The following is a 16,183-nucleotide window of genomic DNA, read 5'->3' as shown; positions in this document are numbered from 1 at the left end:
ATTCTTAAATAATCTCTCTGGAGTCCAGTATTATAAATTATAATTGTATTATAATGCCACACAGTTTCAATATTTGAATGTATGTCATCTTTTAACCTCTCTTAAGAACAGGATTATTCCAAATGGGTACACAATACCTATTGATACACAGGCCTATTTCCTCTTCTTAGTACTCCCATGAGGAGCTAACTGAATAAAGGATTCCTTTTAAGTGGAGCTTTGACTAAGGTGAAGTGGAGAGTAGTTAATGACCTAAAATGGAGAAATGGGCCTTTTTTCCTATGTTCAACCTTTTTAATACAGCTATATGGGGAAAAAGAAATTCACCTACTTATTGCTCACATAAGAAATGATAAAGATTTAAGTCAGACAGGCCCATTATCCTTAATGCCATCAGCACTTTATTACTTAATTTGATATTCAAGATCTTTTGCTCTACCAGATAAAAGTAGGAAGGTAGTATTTAAATTATTAAAGATCTTTGTTGGGATTTCAAAGGTAGCGTATTCTGAGACAGGAGTAATGTAGTAGTTATATTCACTATAAATATTTCTAGTCTTCTAATTAGGAAAGTTGGAAGCTTTATTTTTCTTCCACTGTTGAAGATCTGGTATGGTTCTTTTATCCATACAGCTTCTTGTAAAGATTTTGCTATTTCCTCATAAGGTGACATCTACATGATATATAGATAGATAGATATGAATCTGAATGTAGCTGTTCAGTTAGGTCAACTCCCAAGAAATGTAAGTGAAGAGTTGAGAGTTTCTTTTGATCTTACACAGTGATTGAATGGTTGGATTAGCATCTGATCTATTTAGACATGATTATTTTCCTTCTGAAGAGAAAAGTTTCTAATTTGGAATACAACTTGTCATCTTGGACTCTTTGGATTCTGAATTACTTTATTTTTTTTTAATGGGCTATATAAGCAGTCTAAATTCCAATTTACAATTTTCTTGTATTCACAATTTATCGTGGATTTTATGTAATAACTAAAAAATTGGCTCTTAAGTTCTAAAAATAGTCACATTTCAGTAAGGTTACATTTACTGGATGAGCTACTAATTTTAAAAAAATATTAAAAATCACTATCAAAGTGCAGTCACAACTATTTATTTCAGTTTTAATGATGGTACAAGCTTAACAAGGACACAACACAAAAGTAAACAGGGTGACAGTTAGATTACCAGCTGTGCTTGTAGAAAAATAAAGGAAATTTTGTTTTCAGGCAATCAGTGAGGGTACCAAAATAATAATAATAATAATAATAATAATAATAATAATAATAATAATAATAATAAATAAAAAATAACAATAATAGCCTATGGTTAGGAAATATGCTTGATGACATGAATAAGGCTGCTTTCCTAAATTGTGGTGATGACCTGGCTGAGGCTGGTACGTGCTACTGCAATATAAATATTTAATAATAATAAATAGTAGGAAGTCCTTTATGTCATTGAGGACAACTGGACAATGGAATAACATGACAAAAGACGTAAGAAAACTCTTATTATCTGAGATACTGGATATGTTCCTCACCCCTACTCCAGCCCCTTTGTGTTGGGTAAAAAGGTCAGAGAGATGTGAAGGGACCTTAAAATCCCAGTTTCAGGAGATGGAGGAGTTCCCCTGGTGCAGGCATTGTGGGGGACTGATGTACGGCTGCCTTATGAAGACTCTCTCACAAGCTTTGGCATAGGACAGGACTGCAGGGAGCAGGGGCGTTTTGGGAGTAAGGCTTCAGCACAGCAGAGATTCTGGGTAGTGCATTCCACAGGGCAGCATCGGGGAAGCTGCTGCACCTTAAATGACTCCCCAGGTCAGCGCATGCTAGTGTACCTTGGAAGCAAGAGCAGCTATTAAGCATCTGACATCTATGGAATCTCCCAGATTTTATCCATTCCTGTGGATAAAGCTGCTTTCAGGAAATGTCTAATATCTTTCTTTATTTTCTAAAGTATATTTCCTCCAAGATACACAGTACTGAAGATATTCTGTCATTGAAAATTGGGTAAATAACTTCTTTAGGCTCCAGTTCAACAAAGCACCTTATAGATTGATGCCTTTCTCATTAACAGGGACTCTGCCAATGAACTCTTTGAGATTTCACTTGTTATATTCAGTAAAACAACTTAACACGTAAAAATGTAAATCATAACAAGTAAGGCATTTTGAAAAGTTCATTACACTTTTCCATTGGCTTTTGCCACATTTTACCTCAGAATGCCTGATCACTGAATGTAAACAGTGAAGTATATAAGTACACAAAGCACATTTTTGTGACAGTGAAAATGAAATAAATGTCATCCTAAGAGATAACCCAGGTGTCTATATTCCATGCATTGTACTTACCATATACATTTCTCACGCCACTCTCAAGTTATGGATTCCCAGCAGCCTTTCAAGTATTTTCAAGCATTTGGAAGATAGTTTTCTGAGCTCTGTTACTGCACTGAATGGAAAATACGGACAATCGTACTTTCCTTTAGCTTACCTCAGAGCTGTAGTAAAGCAAAGCATGTGCATTATCTGCAGCATTGTGTGCGCCTTGTGTAACCTCAGGCTTTTATGTGGTTCTCTGTGGTTATGACCTATAATGGCAATGGAATATTTTGCTTAGCAGAATAGCAGGCCAATTTTGAGTCTAAGGCTGGGTCTACACTTAAAACTTTTGCTGGTATAATAATATCAGTTGGGGTATGATTTTTTAACAACATTTAATGCCAGCAAAAGCCCTAGTGTAAATCTATAGCTCTACCAGCAAACCTTTTCTAGTGTAGTGTAGGCCTAAGAGATTTACTGAAAAAGCATTAGTATTAGGGAGAAGGTATGTATTTAAAGCCATGCAAGACAGACAGCTGGGAGGGTTCAGAGAGTCTGTTATTTCCTTATGACTGCATCACCCAAAATGACAGAACTATTTTGCAATGAATTTCCCCTGAGCTGGATACAAACTAGCAGGAGCTATAACTCTCCATGATCTTATTAAATCAGCATGGCAATTGCTAGATATTTTGCTAGATTGCTAGATAAGGCAATTGCCTTGCTGAGATGACATCCTAAAGAATCATGAAGCCTGGCAGCATTGGTTACATACCTCTGTATACAACTGTTTTGTGCACCCTCAGGATATTAATCAATAAGTGGCTATTTTCCAGTTTCAGACAATTCTGCTCGTTCCATATTTCAGGTTGTGGATTCTACTGCAGTTCATAAGGAAAAACTTGTAACAGAATGTGAATACCCAATACAGCACAAAAATAGAACGCTTTCCTGGGAAATGAAGCACAGGAAATTAACATGGAACTGGGGATTCCATTTGTTTAAGCCACATTAGAGGTTCATGGATAATTCCACTTTATGCTTCATTTAAAAAACAATGCTTTATTTTAAAAACATTTGAAAAAGATTTTGGCCACTGGGAATCAAAGATTTTTTTTCAAGAAATTAACACCGAAAAAAACGTGAAGACATCACAGCAAGATATATATCACTGCATTATGGAGAGTTTTTCCACTCATGATGCCAGAAAAAGTGATATTGATATTTTTAAAAGAACTGCAGCTGAGTTACTGTCATCCCAAAAGACATAACACTATACTGACCAGCAGGACCTCACTAATTGGCTGTAACACATAATTCACACACAAAAACCGGGAGTCTATTCCCACTTCATAGCAATTATTGAACAACAAGAGTGCTAGGGTGAAGGCCACAAAGACATCATTACTGTGATAAAATAAGTTACTAAATATTTATGAGCATAGGGCCAGATTCACTAATTTACTCTGCCTGCTTTGCAGTGCTCCAGCAATCCAAAGCAACCATAAGACGAGGGTAACTAATTAACTTTATTATGAAGTACTATTGAAATCAGGGAAAACCCATCAAAAAGCCCCTGTGAGCCTCAAATCAGTGAGGAGATGCAGGAGCTCGATTGAAGTGTCCCTGTGCCTACAGCGGATCTCAAAGAATTAAAAAAAATTGGGGGTGGCACCGTGGGCTTCTTCCATAAGTGTGTGTGGGCAAATTTGTCCCACTAATGAAGGAATTTGGAGAAACCTCCTCCCAGAGTTTCCCCTTCTGCCCCATCTTTCTATCTTTTTCACATGGGAAAGGCACAATCTAACCCAGGGATTGGCAACCTTTGGCATGTGGCCCGTCAGGGAAATCCTCTGGCAGGCTGGGACGATTTGTTTACTGCAGCGTCTGCAGGTTCGGCTATGGGAAGTGTGCGGGCTGAGGGATGTGCTGGCCACCACTTCCCGCAGGCCCCATTGGCCTGGAACGGCAAACTGCGACCAGTGGGAGCTGCGATCGGCTGAATCTATGGACGCTGCAGATAAACAAATTGGCCTGGCCTGCCAGCGGATTTCCCTGAAGGGCCGCATGCCAAAGATTGCTGACCCCTGATCTACCCCATTAATTTGGCCAAATGTCAAGGGCATTTAAAAGAATGAACACAAAAAACCCAGCCTTTTGAATTATATTGAGATTTGTTCTATTTCTCCTTAACTTCCTTCTCATCAGTGACCTAGAGACCTCTTCATTGACCTACATGCTGGTAAAGAATAAGGCCTTGTTTGTCCTAGATTTGCTGCTTTTTATTTTTAGAGAAATTATCATTCAATATTAATCAGCAGAATTTTGCCGTCTGTGCAGCTAAAGAGGTACAGAATCATCTAATAAAGGACTCTGGCAAACAGCAAAGCCAAGTAGGTTAAAAGAAATATAGCCCAAATATTTGAACTGTATAAATAAATAAAACAAAGGATCTGTACTGTTGTAGCTATGACACAGAAATGAAATTGTGACATAGCCTGAAGTGAATGATGTCATGACAGACTTGACCTGACAGTTTTCTGTCAGGAAGATATTTGTCTGCCTTAAATTATTCCAGGCTAATAAGCACATTAATACAGCGCTGCTCAAATACATATGTTAACCCAAAAAGGATATTATCAAAAAGATGAAGCCAAACTACTGACCGAAGTAACTCAGTTCAGCTGGAAGAGAACCAGATAACCTCACTCTGCACTTTAGACTTTAATTCTTATCATCAATAACTTAAAATACAATCTCCCCTATGTTTCATTGACACTACACATTTGTAGCTGTAGGGTCAAAGAGACAAACAAAGAAGTCAACTGAGGCAAATGAATACAAGCAACTAGATTGGTAGCTCAGCTTGAGGAAGAAATGAATTGTGGCAAGGCGTCTGTAAAACTTCCCTAAGGTCATCAGGCTGCAGAAACTTAAGGATGACATATCGTGTAGTGTCCTCAGTGAGATCATTTAAGTTAAACTAATAGGTTATTGTTTGTAATAATAATAATGGCAATTTAAAAAAAAAATTAGTACTCCAGTAGAAACTCACATACTCAAATTGCATTTGAGCTTAGGTTGTTTTTTTTTTTGTTTTAATGGGAGAGGAAAGATAACATTTTAACACCCACGAAAGTGAGAGACTAACAGCACTGGTGAAATCCAAACATTCACTGCAGTCAGGCAAAGTGTGAAAAGTCCCTAGCCAGTTTTGCCAGTGTTGTTCATTCTCATCTGTAACACTCCTATTATTCCAGTGCAGAGCAGACTGCTAGCCCTGCTGCTGCATTGTGCTAAATAACAGGGTGGTTCTGTGATGCAAATAAAGGTTGACTGGTAGTCATCACACTGATTTCACTTGTGAACACCTGAGCCACGGGTCTGCACTAAAAGGCAAATCCAGCCCCCACCTCTGAGCATAGTGGTCTCTCTGATAGCAGAATAGATGCAGTTTTACTGTGAAAGGATTTGGGGGCCACTAGAAGGTGCACACCTCTGCTCAGACCATAGCTCTGCAGGGGTTTCCTGTACAGAGTGGTGGGGGCTGAGAAGGGTGGAGGAGGGATGGAGCCAGAGGATCCTCTTTGATACACAGATCCTCCAGTCACAGAGGGATACTGCAGTCATGAGCATGAAACATCTGGTTTGGAGGAGCTGCAGAGGAAAGGACTACTCAATGGATGGCTTGGATATCAGGTAGCCCCTCACACACACACAAATGAGGAACCCCTTAAAGGAACAGAGACTGTATGGAGTGGTTCGTTGCACTGCTTCCTATTGCTGTGGTTTTGCACATTCACACTATAACTATATTTTTGACAAAACTGTTTTGGTCCATCCACACTTACCGGCCATTATTATGCCTATGTGTCCTGGGACTCATGACACACCTATATTTCAAATTGCCCAGCACTGTTTTTGAGGATTAGGTATGTGGAGGATTGACTGTTGGCTGTTGTACAACTCACATCCATATACAAGTGCTACAAGCAGCAATGGTTTCTTTCAGTGCCTTTTGCTTAGTGCAAAAAGATCCTTTAATACAGAAGGCCAGATTCTGATCTCAGTTACATGGGAGTAAGACTGGAGTAATGCCATTAAAGTGACTACAGTTACTCCAGTTTTCACCGCATGTTACTGATTAGCATATGACCCCAAGTCTCCAGTAGTGAAAGACACATTCTATTATTTTTGATGATATCTGAAATACATAGAGAAATGTTACCTTGAAGGGAAGCTCTTTAGCAGACAATACTATATTCTAGGGTTAAATGCCTGTGATGTATTTATAATAACTTTTTTATTGACAGCGAGGGTATGGGTTGTTTTATTTATTTATTTACTTATTGTTGCCAGTTACCAGATGTTGCCCATCTTACTATAGCTGAATGAATAAAAGCTATATTAAAAACAAAGATTGGAAATAGAAAATGATTATACTTAGTAACAAAAAATGTAAACCACCTCTTGGGCATACCGGCTTACTTTCACCTCTGCACACTGGGCAACAAGGGGTTAGGGAGATGCTTTGGGATCACACAGCCCACTCTCTCTCTCCTCCGGACTGCCATACCTGTGAGAGATAACTAGACTGGAAGAGGAGTTAAAAGAGAGCAGAAAAGCTCATTTGCAGGCAGGCCAGGGAAGAGAAAGGACCTTTTCCATTAAGCTCCTGAGGAAAGGACTAAGGGAAGGCAGGATCTCTTCCATCAGCAACTGCCTGAAGGTCCCTCCCTGAGGGTAAGGAGGTCCTGCTTCTGATAGACTCTGAGTGAGAGGCCTTTCCCGCCACCCATGGACTCAGTTTGTTTGCATTAATTCCCACTGTGTTGTTTATGGACTGCCCCAGCAGGGGAGAGACTTAGAACTAACTGGCCGAGGACCAAGCTACTGCCCTAAGAAAGAAGGTGCTACCATGCCACACGGAGATGCCATGCAGTGAACTGAACCCCCTGCACGTCTCCTCACCACAATGGTGAACTCTGGACAATTGTAGGGTGGTAGGAAATGGCTAAGGAGGGCAGCCTTAAGGTGCCCCTGACTGTCAGACTTTTGATAGCCTTCATAGGCCCCTGAGCTGTCGCATGGTGGAGTGGGAGGACCTGGGCTCCCCTACCAACTTCTCCCCTCTGCAGTTTGAAGGGCCTAAACCCTGATCACCAGGCTATGTTCCCCACAAGCAAAGGCCATCACGATTCTCAATCTCTTGATTTCTTCAAATCAAGGTGGGTGATAAGCTTTAGTCAGACAAGGGTATTGGCTCAATACAGTTGGGTAACTGGGTGAAATTCTAGAGCCTGTATTATAAAGGAGTTCAGACTACTTTATCTAATTCTGCCTTCTGGCTTTAAAATCTATAAATATTTGGCCCTGGTAAACAGGCAATTTCCCCTCCCTACATCTAACACAGTCAACAATATCTTAGTTACAACCTAGACTTGTATTTTGCCTTTGTTCTTAATGTAAGTAGCAAAGCTCTCAGAATATGTGTACGCTGCCATTGAAGATGTGATTGCAGTTTCGGGAGGCATAGCTGTTCTAGCTTTACTCTAGCTACCATTGCTGAAAATAGCAGTGAAGCTGTATCAGAAAGTCCTTTTTTCTAAATGCAAATTTTGGATTTCCTGTTAAATGTTTTTGTTTTGTTTTTTAAGCTTCAGCATTTCCTGTGGAATGGGAATTCTGGCTCCTGACCAGCCCTAAACCTGTCACATGCTGACTGTATTCTAAGACTAAAAAACAGAGTATTTGAAGTATAAAACATCTTTTAAAAAGGATAGCAGGAACAAATAAAACTGTACACATAAGAAAAGCAGAAGCAAAGAATCTAATGAAGGGATATAGCACTGAAAGATAAATAACAAGAAAGCTTTAAGGAACAGCGGTATGTGTTGGAAAAGATAAGGCTTCGAAGAGGAAAAGACAATTCATTCATAATATTAGTAAAGTTGCTAGAAACAATGACTCCTTTACTACAATGTTGAGAAAGGATGGTGTAGATAGAACCCAGTAACAGATGTTAGTTAAATTTTCAATTCACTGGCTTCCATCTTGCAGGTACAATTTACACCAACAAATTTTGTGCCTGCTCATGGTCATGCTCTATTTAAACTGCAGGATTCTAATCTGTGTATGGGCATGATTCACGTGTGTAATGAAGCGTTGGTTAATTTCCATGAGTGTGCTGCAGTGATAGTGGGCAGAAGCAGAGAAGAGAAAATCCAAAGTTAAACAAAGTTCACAGATCATGAGGAGTCAGGTTCTCCTTGAGGTTGGTTGATTGGTTGGTTGGTTTGTTTGTTAAAAAGTGTCAACCTCTTCAAGCAGGGGAACCTTCTTAATATGAACAGACATAGTATTGCCTTGAGCAAGACAAGCTGACACAGGAGTATTAAGAGATCTAGGAACTGCCCTCATTCATTTGAAGCCCAGTGATGCCTGTGTAAATGGTAACACTGTTAACTGTTTCACCACTGACTATTGTATCAGAAACATCCAGGCAACCTGCTTATCTTCTGGGACGGTCTATTTATGTGAAAGGATTTTCCAGATGAGTAAGGCAGCACGTATGAAAATAAGCCAGTTTTCCATCAGATTGGTTTTGGTCCCTTAACAGAACAACTCCAGCACCATTTCCCCATGGCAGTACAGGAGCACCACATTAGCATCTAGAATGCAGTGCCCCACATGCCTGTTTGACTGCTTAGGAACCCCATAGGGACAGATATAGTCATCTGTAAAATTCTAAACTGAAAGATGGACAGCAAATTAACTTGCTTCTGGGCCCCTCCTTTGTCCCTCCCTTCCAGTCAGCAGCTGACAGCAAAGCCCCCTCAGGATGTGTCTGTGGACCCAGTTAATTCAGTGGAGTGTTGATGCATGAAATAATGCTGACTGAGCCCCTGTGTGCTTGCAAGGTGACAATGCCATTGACCATATCCAACCCATGGAGGCAAAGCCCATGGTGGTGGCCATGCAGAGGGACTACTGCAAGATCCAGAATTAGTGCCATAGTCATGTTCTAACGGCACCCCCATGAAATAGCTCCCAGGCAAGTTCTGACAGGATTTCTCCCCTATGCTGCTTACTTGGGTGTGGAGATAGAACACTTCTTTATTTGTAAATACACTTTATACTGAGAAGAATCACTTATCTTTGATTGGTCAGATTGCAGGACTGTGCAAAAGGAGTGAGGTTTTCCTTATAAACACCATTTAAAGAAGGTAGTGAAGAGCACCAAGGGAATCTAGAGTAGAGTTAGTAAGTGAAATAAACCACTCAAAGAAGCAATAGAAACAGCTAGTGTAATTAGTTTCCAATCAGAGAGCAGAGCAGTTAGAAGAAGAAATGTTGGGTATAACTGCTGACTGCAGACCTAGATGGGTTGCCTTTTTACCTAGGGCTTTGTGTTCCCTATATAAAGCTTTAAGACCAAATAGTTCTTCCATCAAGCATACATGCAGAGATTCCATTGAATCAAATTGGAACACCACAGGCATATCTGAAAGGCAGCATCTAGTCCTTTGACACAACAGGTAACAGGCTCAGTTTTGCTTATTCTCACGAGTACTTTGAAATGTCTACATTGGGATTTATCACATGCACATCCAGCTGCTATAAAATGGTTATTCCAGACTGTACAAGTTCTGGACCCTCACTTCAATTATAAAATTGAACCAGGAGATACCTTTGCAATTTTTTATCTCTTTTCCTGTTAAAAAGCCGACACCGCTATCAGTTTAACATTTCATTTCCCCATCCCCAGATTTGCAGTTTCTTCAAATCTGTTTTCTTCAAGGTCAGTCTAGCCATGATTACATTTCTATTGTGGACATCATTGCTCCTCTCTTCATACTATGAATAAGCTGAATTAATAGCTGATGTAAATAAACTGACTTCAATGGGCCCAGACTAGGATAAATCTGGCCTATCTAGATAAAAGACCAGGAATCCTGAGCCCTGTTTACTTAGTTAGAAAGGAAAAATTACTTTCCTAACTACACACAAATTAAGGATGATGTATGCAGATTTAAGAAGCAAAATAAAAGCTTTCCCCTTAAGCTACAGCAAGTCTACCACCTTCATTTATGATTCTGCCATTTAGTAAATGCTGTAAACTGAGAATTATATAATCCTGATAACTATCTTACTAATAAACAACAGAAAGATGAGTGGCTGTTAACCTTTGATTAATAGTAAGCTGTAAAGCAAAACCAAAGTTGTAGCACAGAACATTTCTGAGTTCATCCTTGCAAAAATGTGGGGCAAGTTCTCTTTCAAGGTCTGTGGATGCCTACGCATTGTATAGGAGCGTGGGCACCCAGCTCAGCAATGTGAATTCCACTGGATGACAGAATGCAAGCATTAGTAGTTACAATGCTTAGCCTAAATTCCCACTTGTGAATCCCACCTATAGTGTGCCCAAGAGATCCTGCTAGGTTGATGCATCTCTACACTGCCCCTGTAGGGGACAGTGCCTGTGATGGACACTTGAGTCTATGTAACCTTAGGTGAGTCACTTATCTTTACTATTCAATTTTCCTTTCAGTATAAAAGTTGCCCATCTGTGGGAAAGCCTGGCAGCGTTTTACACTCATTATACTCAGGTGTAAAATGACTCCACAAGGTACAAGGCAATGGTAAACAAGGCCAGTTCTTGAAGTATAAGACAACACATCTAGGAGACTTTTATGCACATGCTTCATAGATGCTGCACATTTACTTTGACTGACCTCTGCATAGTGTGGCAAACTCAGGACAGTTGGCTACCAGGAGAGGGGTAGTAATTGGTCCCGGAAGGCTTAGCCTAGAGGAATCAGGTTCAGCTTGGACAGGGGTTAGGAGGGAACTAATCAGGTTCAGCTGACTCCAATTGCTGGTGACCTTTTTAAAACCTCCCTGGCCGGGGGGAGAGTAGCTGTCGCTGTCAGCAAGTAGGGGTAGCTAAACTCTGAGGCTGTCCTGGGAAGGCAGCTTGCAGTCTCCTCAGAAGGAGAGGAAACTAGAGCAAGGGGCTGGCTGAGAAGGGATCAGCCAGACCCTGTGAGATTGGGAAGGGTTTTTTTTTTTGTCTTTGTTTTTTTTTACCAAGCCTGTGCCTCCAGGGCAAAAAGGAACTGTGCTACCAAATGGAGAGGCAGGTACTTTGCCACAATAGCTGGAGGAAAGAAAAAGGAAACATTATTGCAGACAACCACTGCTTACCACTTTTCTTTTAAACAACATGTGTGAAAGCTATAGAAAAATACCATCATGCTAGTTGTTTTAACACCCTGGTAAAAAGAAGGAAGATGGTCTTATGGCTAAAACATGGAACAGGGCCTCAGGAGCTCTGGGTTCAATCTCCAGCTCTTCTGTAGATTTCCTTTATGATCTTAAACATGTCATTGGACCCATAGTCACAAAACCACTGAGGTGCTTAAGTCCAACATTTGGGTGCCACTGAAATTCTCAAAAGCACCACTCACCTGCTGTCTAACAGCACAGGTACCTAAGTTTCCACTATTTGGCATTTGCAAAGCCACCTAAGTCTTGATGCCACCTTACAGCCAACAAGCTGCTTAAAGCCCTAGTGCAAGCCAAACTGGGATTCTCAAACTAGACTAAAATGGGTATTTTTCTCTCTCACCAGCTGGGCCTAATTTGGTGTGTGGTGGTTGCAGGACTCACCTCGGATGTGGGAGACCTGGGTTTCAAATCCCTGCTTTAATTCTGGCAGGATCTTGAACCTGGGCCTCCCACAGCCCAGGTGACAGGCCTAAGCACCAAGTGACTTATTAGGGGGATAGATGGTCTCTTTCTTTCTCTCTTGTTTTTTCATGAGAAAAGTCTGACATGGCTTCAGTGCCTAACCCCAAGAGAGAGTTCCTGGCTGAGGGTCCCAAGGGGAGGAAGTTACTTATCTCTTACTCCACAGCAATATGCCTCTCAGATTAATGGGAGGAGCCTAAATATCCTTGAGGATCTGGGCCTAAGACCCATGCTGTTCCTCAACATTTCATCCTGACTAGGTGGCTCCCAGCTCAGCTGGCTGGCTTCTGAGCATCCCTTCCTTAGGTGACTAATTCTTCCAGAGCACTGTGGAGAATCTAGGCATAACTCAGGACAGAAAATTCCACTAGGCATCAGGAAGCCTATGGGTTAAGTATTGAAATGCCTCAGTACCTTTGTGAATCTGGGCCCCAGCCTCTCAGTTCTCCTTCTCTAAACTGGGGATACAGACATCATTTGTCTACCGTGTTCATTTAGACAAGTTAAGTGGTTCTTAACCTGGGGTGCATGCATCCCCAAGGGGGGCGAGACATGGTAGATTTTTTAGAAGGTAAATCATCGAAAACACAAATTGAGAACAGGCATGTAAGTACAACTACTTTGTTTCATCAAACCTATGTATGTATTAACATTATACATTTTTTAACGATTACTGCATTAAATGTTAACTATGAAATTAAAATAAATATATAATTCTCTCTCTTTCTTTCTATAGTTATGATATATCTAGGTTTAAAGAACTGACCTACTTCAATGATTTTTTATAAGGGGGGGTGAGAACATATTTTTGAGAACCAAAGGGGTGCTGGCTGCAATAAATGTTAAGAACCACAAATTTAGACTATGGGCTGATAAGAACATAAGAATGTCCATACTGGGTCAGACCAATGGTCCATCTAGCCCAAAATCCTATCTTCCAACAGTGGCCAATCCCAGGTGCCTCAGAGGGAATTAACATGGCAATTATCGAGTGATGTCAGAGCATGGGGTTGCCTCCCTGACCATCTTGGCTAATAGCCATTGATGGGCCTATCCTCCATGAACTTATCTAGTTCTTTTTTTACCCCCGTTATAGGTTTGGCCTTCACAATATCCCCTGGCAACAAGTTCCATGGGTTGACTGTGAATCGTGTGAAGCACTCCCTTTTGTTTTAAACTTGCTGACTATTCATTTTATTGGGTGACCCTTGGTTCTTTTGTTATGTAAAGGAATAAATAACACTTCCTTCTTCACTTTCTCCACACCATTCATGATTTTATAGACTTCTATCACAGGAGTGTCACAATTGACTGATCCTCTGAACCACATATGACAATCTTCAAAAGTTCAAGAGCCAGGGCGTGCCTGCGGGGGCTGTGGGCTTTGGCCCCATAGGGGCCTCTCCCTGCTGGGCAGAAGTCAAGCACAACACATTGGTCCTGCTCGGTCACATGGTGCTGCTGATCCCCCTCCCTCTGGAGCCACAAGCTAGGAGCTGTGCCCATGGAGAGTGGCAGCAGCAAACAGCTGGGAGCTGTAAGGAGCTAAAACAGCAGTCCCACCCTGCAGTTCCCAGCTGTTTGTCCCTGCCTCTCCATGGGGAGCTAGCACCTGGGAAATGCAGGTGAGGGTAAGAGAGAGGGCATGACTCAAGCTGTTGGGGGGAGGGGGGTAACCTTTAAATTGTGCCTCTCTGTCTCAGCAGGCAGGCACTATTGCTTTTGTGTTTTTCATGGAGTTATAGGGATGTAAAGGCAGTTTAGTGGAATGGAGGATACAGACCTTGATGTGAAAGTTTGTGTCCCCAGAACAGTCCTGTGAGTTATCTCATTCTTTTGGTCAATTAATATGCAAAATATGCAAGAGTGGATACTTCTAGAAATACTTAGGATAAAAATTCAAGGAAATACTGGTAAGTGAAAACAAGTGAAAAACAAAAGAAGAAAAAAATACCCTAAGAAAATGAAAGCTATTTCTGAAGGGCAATCCTGAAATAAGGGTAGGAAAAAATACAGTACCCGTTTTTTTCAGCAAACAAAAGAACTCATTTACCATTTGACACCTACATGCATTAACAAGCCACACTTCTGTCACAATCACTACATTATGCCTCTTGAACAATGCAAACCTGTTAATGTGGAACAAGTCCAATCAATTTAGAATGCAAATGAGAATAAAAGGGCCACATCAGTGTTCAAGACATATTTAGGGCCAAGACAGGAGCTAGAAACAACCTTAAACAATGCTCTTTTCAGCAACACAAAAAGAAAGATTAAACATTACAATGAAGGTCCTCTGTCTGAAGCCAGAGGTATCACTGTACATTTTCAAAGCAGTAAGTGGGATTTAAGCCATGCAATTGCTATCGATTTTCAAATCCTACCCATTCATTTGTCTTCTCTTGGCAGTATTTTGATATTTTTTTATTTTACAATATTTCTGGAAGAATGAATGTATAGGTCTGGAGATGTGTCAGTGGGGAAGGATAGCTCAGTGAAGTGGCTATATGAGATATATAGCTTTGAACATCTAGATGGAAAATGGTATTTCCAGGTGCAGTTTATACACTCCCACTGCAGGCTGTGAAGCTAGGGGAGAAATGAAGGCATTCCCCTGGGGAATTGCAGCTTTGTGCTGCACTGCACAGTATTGCACCCAAAATTACATAAATTTAAGGATAAAAGTTTCTAAGTGATTTTTTGGAATTAAACTTTAAATACATCACATCTCTGTACCCTGTGTTCTTGTTCCCAGTCTCTTTTTGAGATATCTCTTAGAGGTACATTTATTTAACCACAGACTTCGCCAAAATGGGAGAGGGGTAGCAAACAGAACCAAATTCAGACTGCAAAATGATAGTTTAGAACAAATGTACAGGGTAAATGTTGACTCTTGCAGCTCAGGAGAAGAAACAGACAGCACGAACAAAATGGGGGCATGGGGACATGTAACCAAGCAGCTGCCAACATCACATTAAAGAAGTTTATTTTCATCTTGTCTGCTTAATACTGTCCATAATTTATTTCATGTAACCAAGCTCTAGCTCCCATAAAGTGTATAGAAAGGGAATTGGAAAAGGAAATGTCTACAAAAGGATCTCTTGTCTATAGAAATGATTGACCACACTACAAAACAGCTGGAAAACTTGGGCCCTGATTCAGCAAGTATTTAAGCATGTGCCTATCTATAATCAATGGGATTATTCACCTGCTTAAAGAATAATTCTATTGACTACAGATAGGCACATGCTTTAATAGCTTGATTAATCAAGACAGTGCAATAATAGTTGTTTAATTTTAACAAATACAGAGAATAGAGTGGACACATACACAGAATAACTACTTTTTCTGTTGAATTTGATGTATGTTTAAGTGAGAGTAAGGAGGAATTATTTTTCCCTACGCTGATATACAAAATAAATGTATAAAATCTAGCATACTCCACATAAAGGAACATATACCTCTCTGAAGTCACATCAATTTTGCCAAGACATTGAAAGAGCATGCAGAAGGTGGACTATATTAGGTATACCCACATTTTATTTCAGAGGACAAAAATATGTTCATTTTGTCACTTGAGAAAACAATGGTTTAAATAAATTCAATTTCCTAGTTTAAAGGTCTGTAGACAGAAAGAAACAATCAGCCAAACACAACATGGTTCTTAAAAACAGGTTGTGAAGTGTGAGCCTGTAGAGGATTGTGGCCTCTGTGAAAAATAAATAATTAATACTAATGATTTGTTTACAGTATATCCATTTCTAACATTTATGCTGCATATCCCAGAATACTTAGGGCATATGGCCTGATCAGACACCCACTGAAATCAACAGGAATATTTCCATTGACTTCAATGGGCTTTGGATCAGGCCTTGTGTGTCTGAAAATGCATTTGTGTTTTAAAAAAACGAATTCACTCTTCACATCTTCCAGTTCCTCATGTTTATTGTCACCAAACCTACGGCAAAAGAATACCCTGGCTCTGCAGTGAGACTCTCATGGATGCCTGTGGGAGTTACACATGCAGACTGAGGGTATGTCCTTAGTGTAGAAAAAAGTGAAAAGAAACTTAGCCAATGAAGCCACATATAATACAATTCAAGGT

This window comes from Chelonoidis abingdonii, chromosome 1 (assembly GCF_003597395.2).
Source record: "Chelonoidis abingdonii isolate Lonesome George chromosome 1, CheloAbing_2.0, whole genome shotgun sequence".
Taxonomy (NCBI): Eukaryota; Metazoa; Chordata; order Testudines; family Testudinidae; genus Chelonoidis; species Chelonoidis abingdonii.
This window is presented reverse-complemented; position numbering follows the sequence as displayed.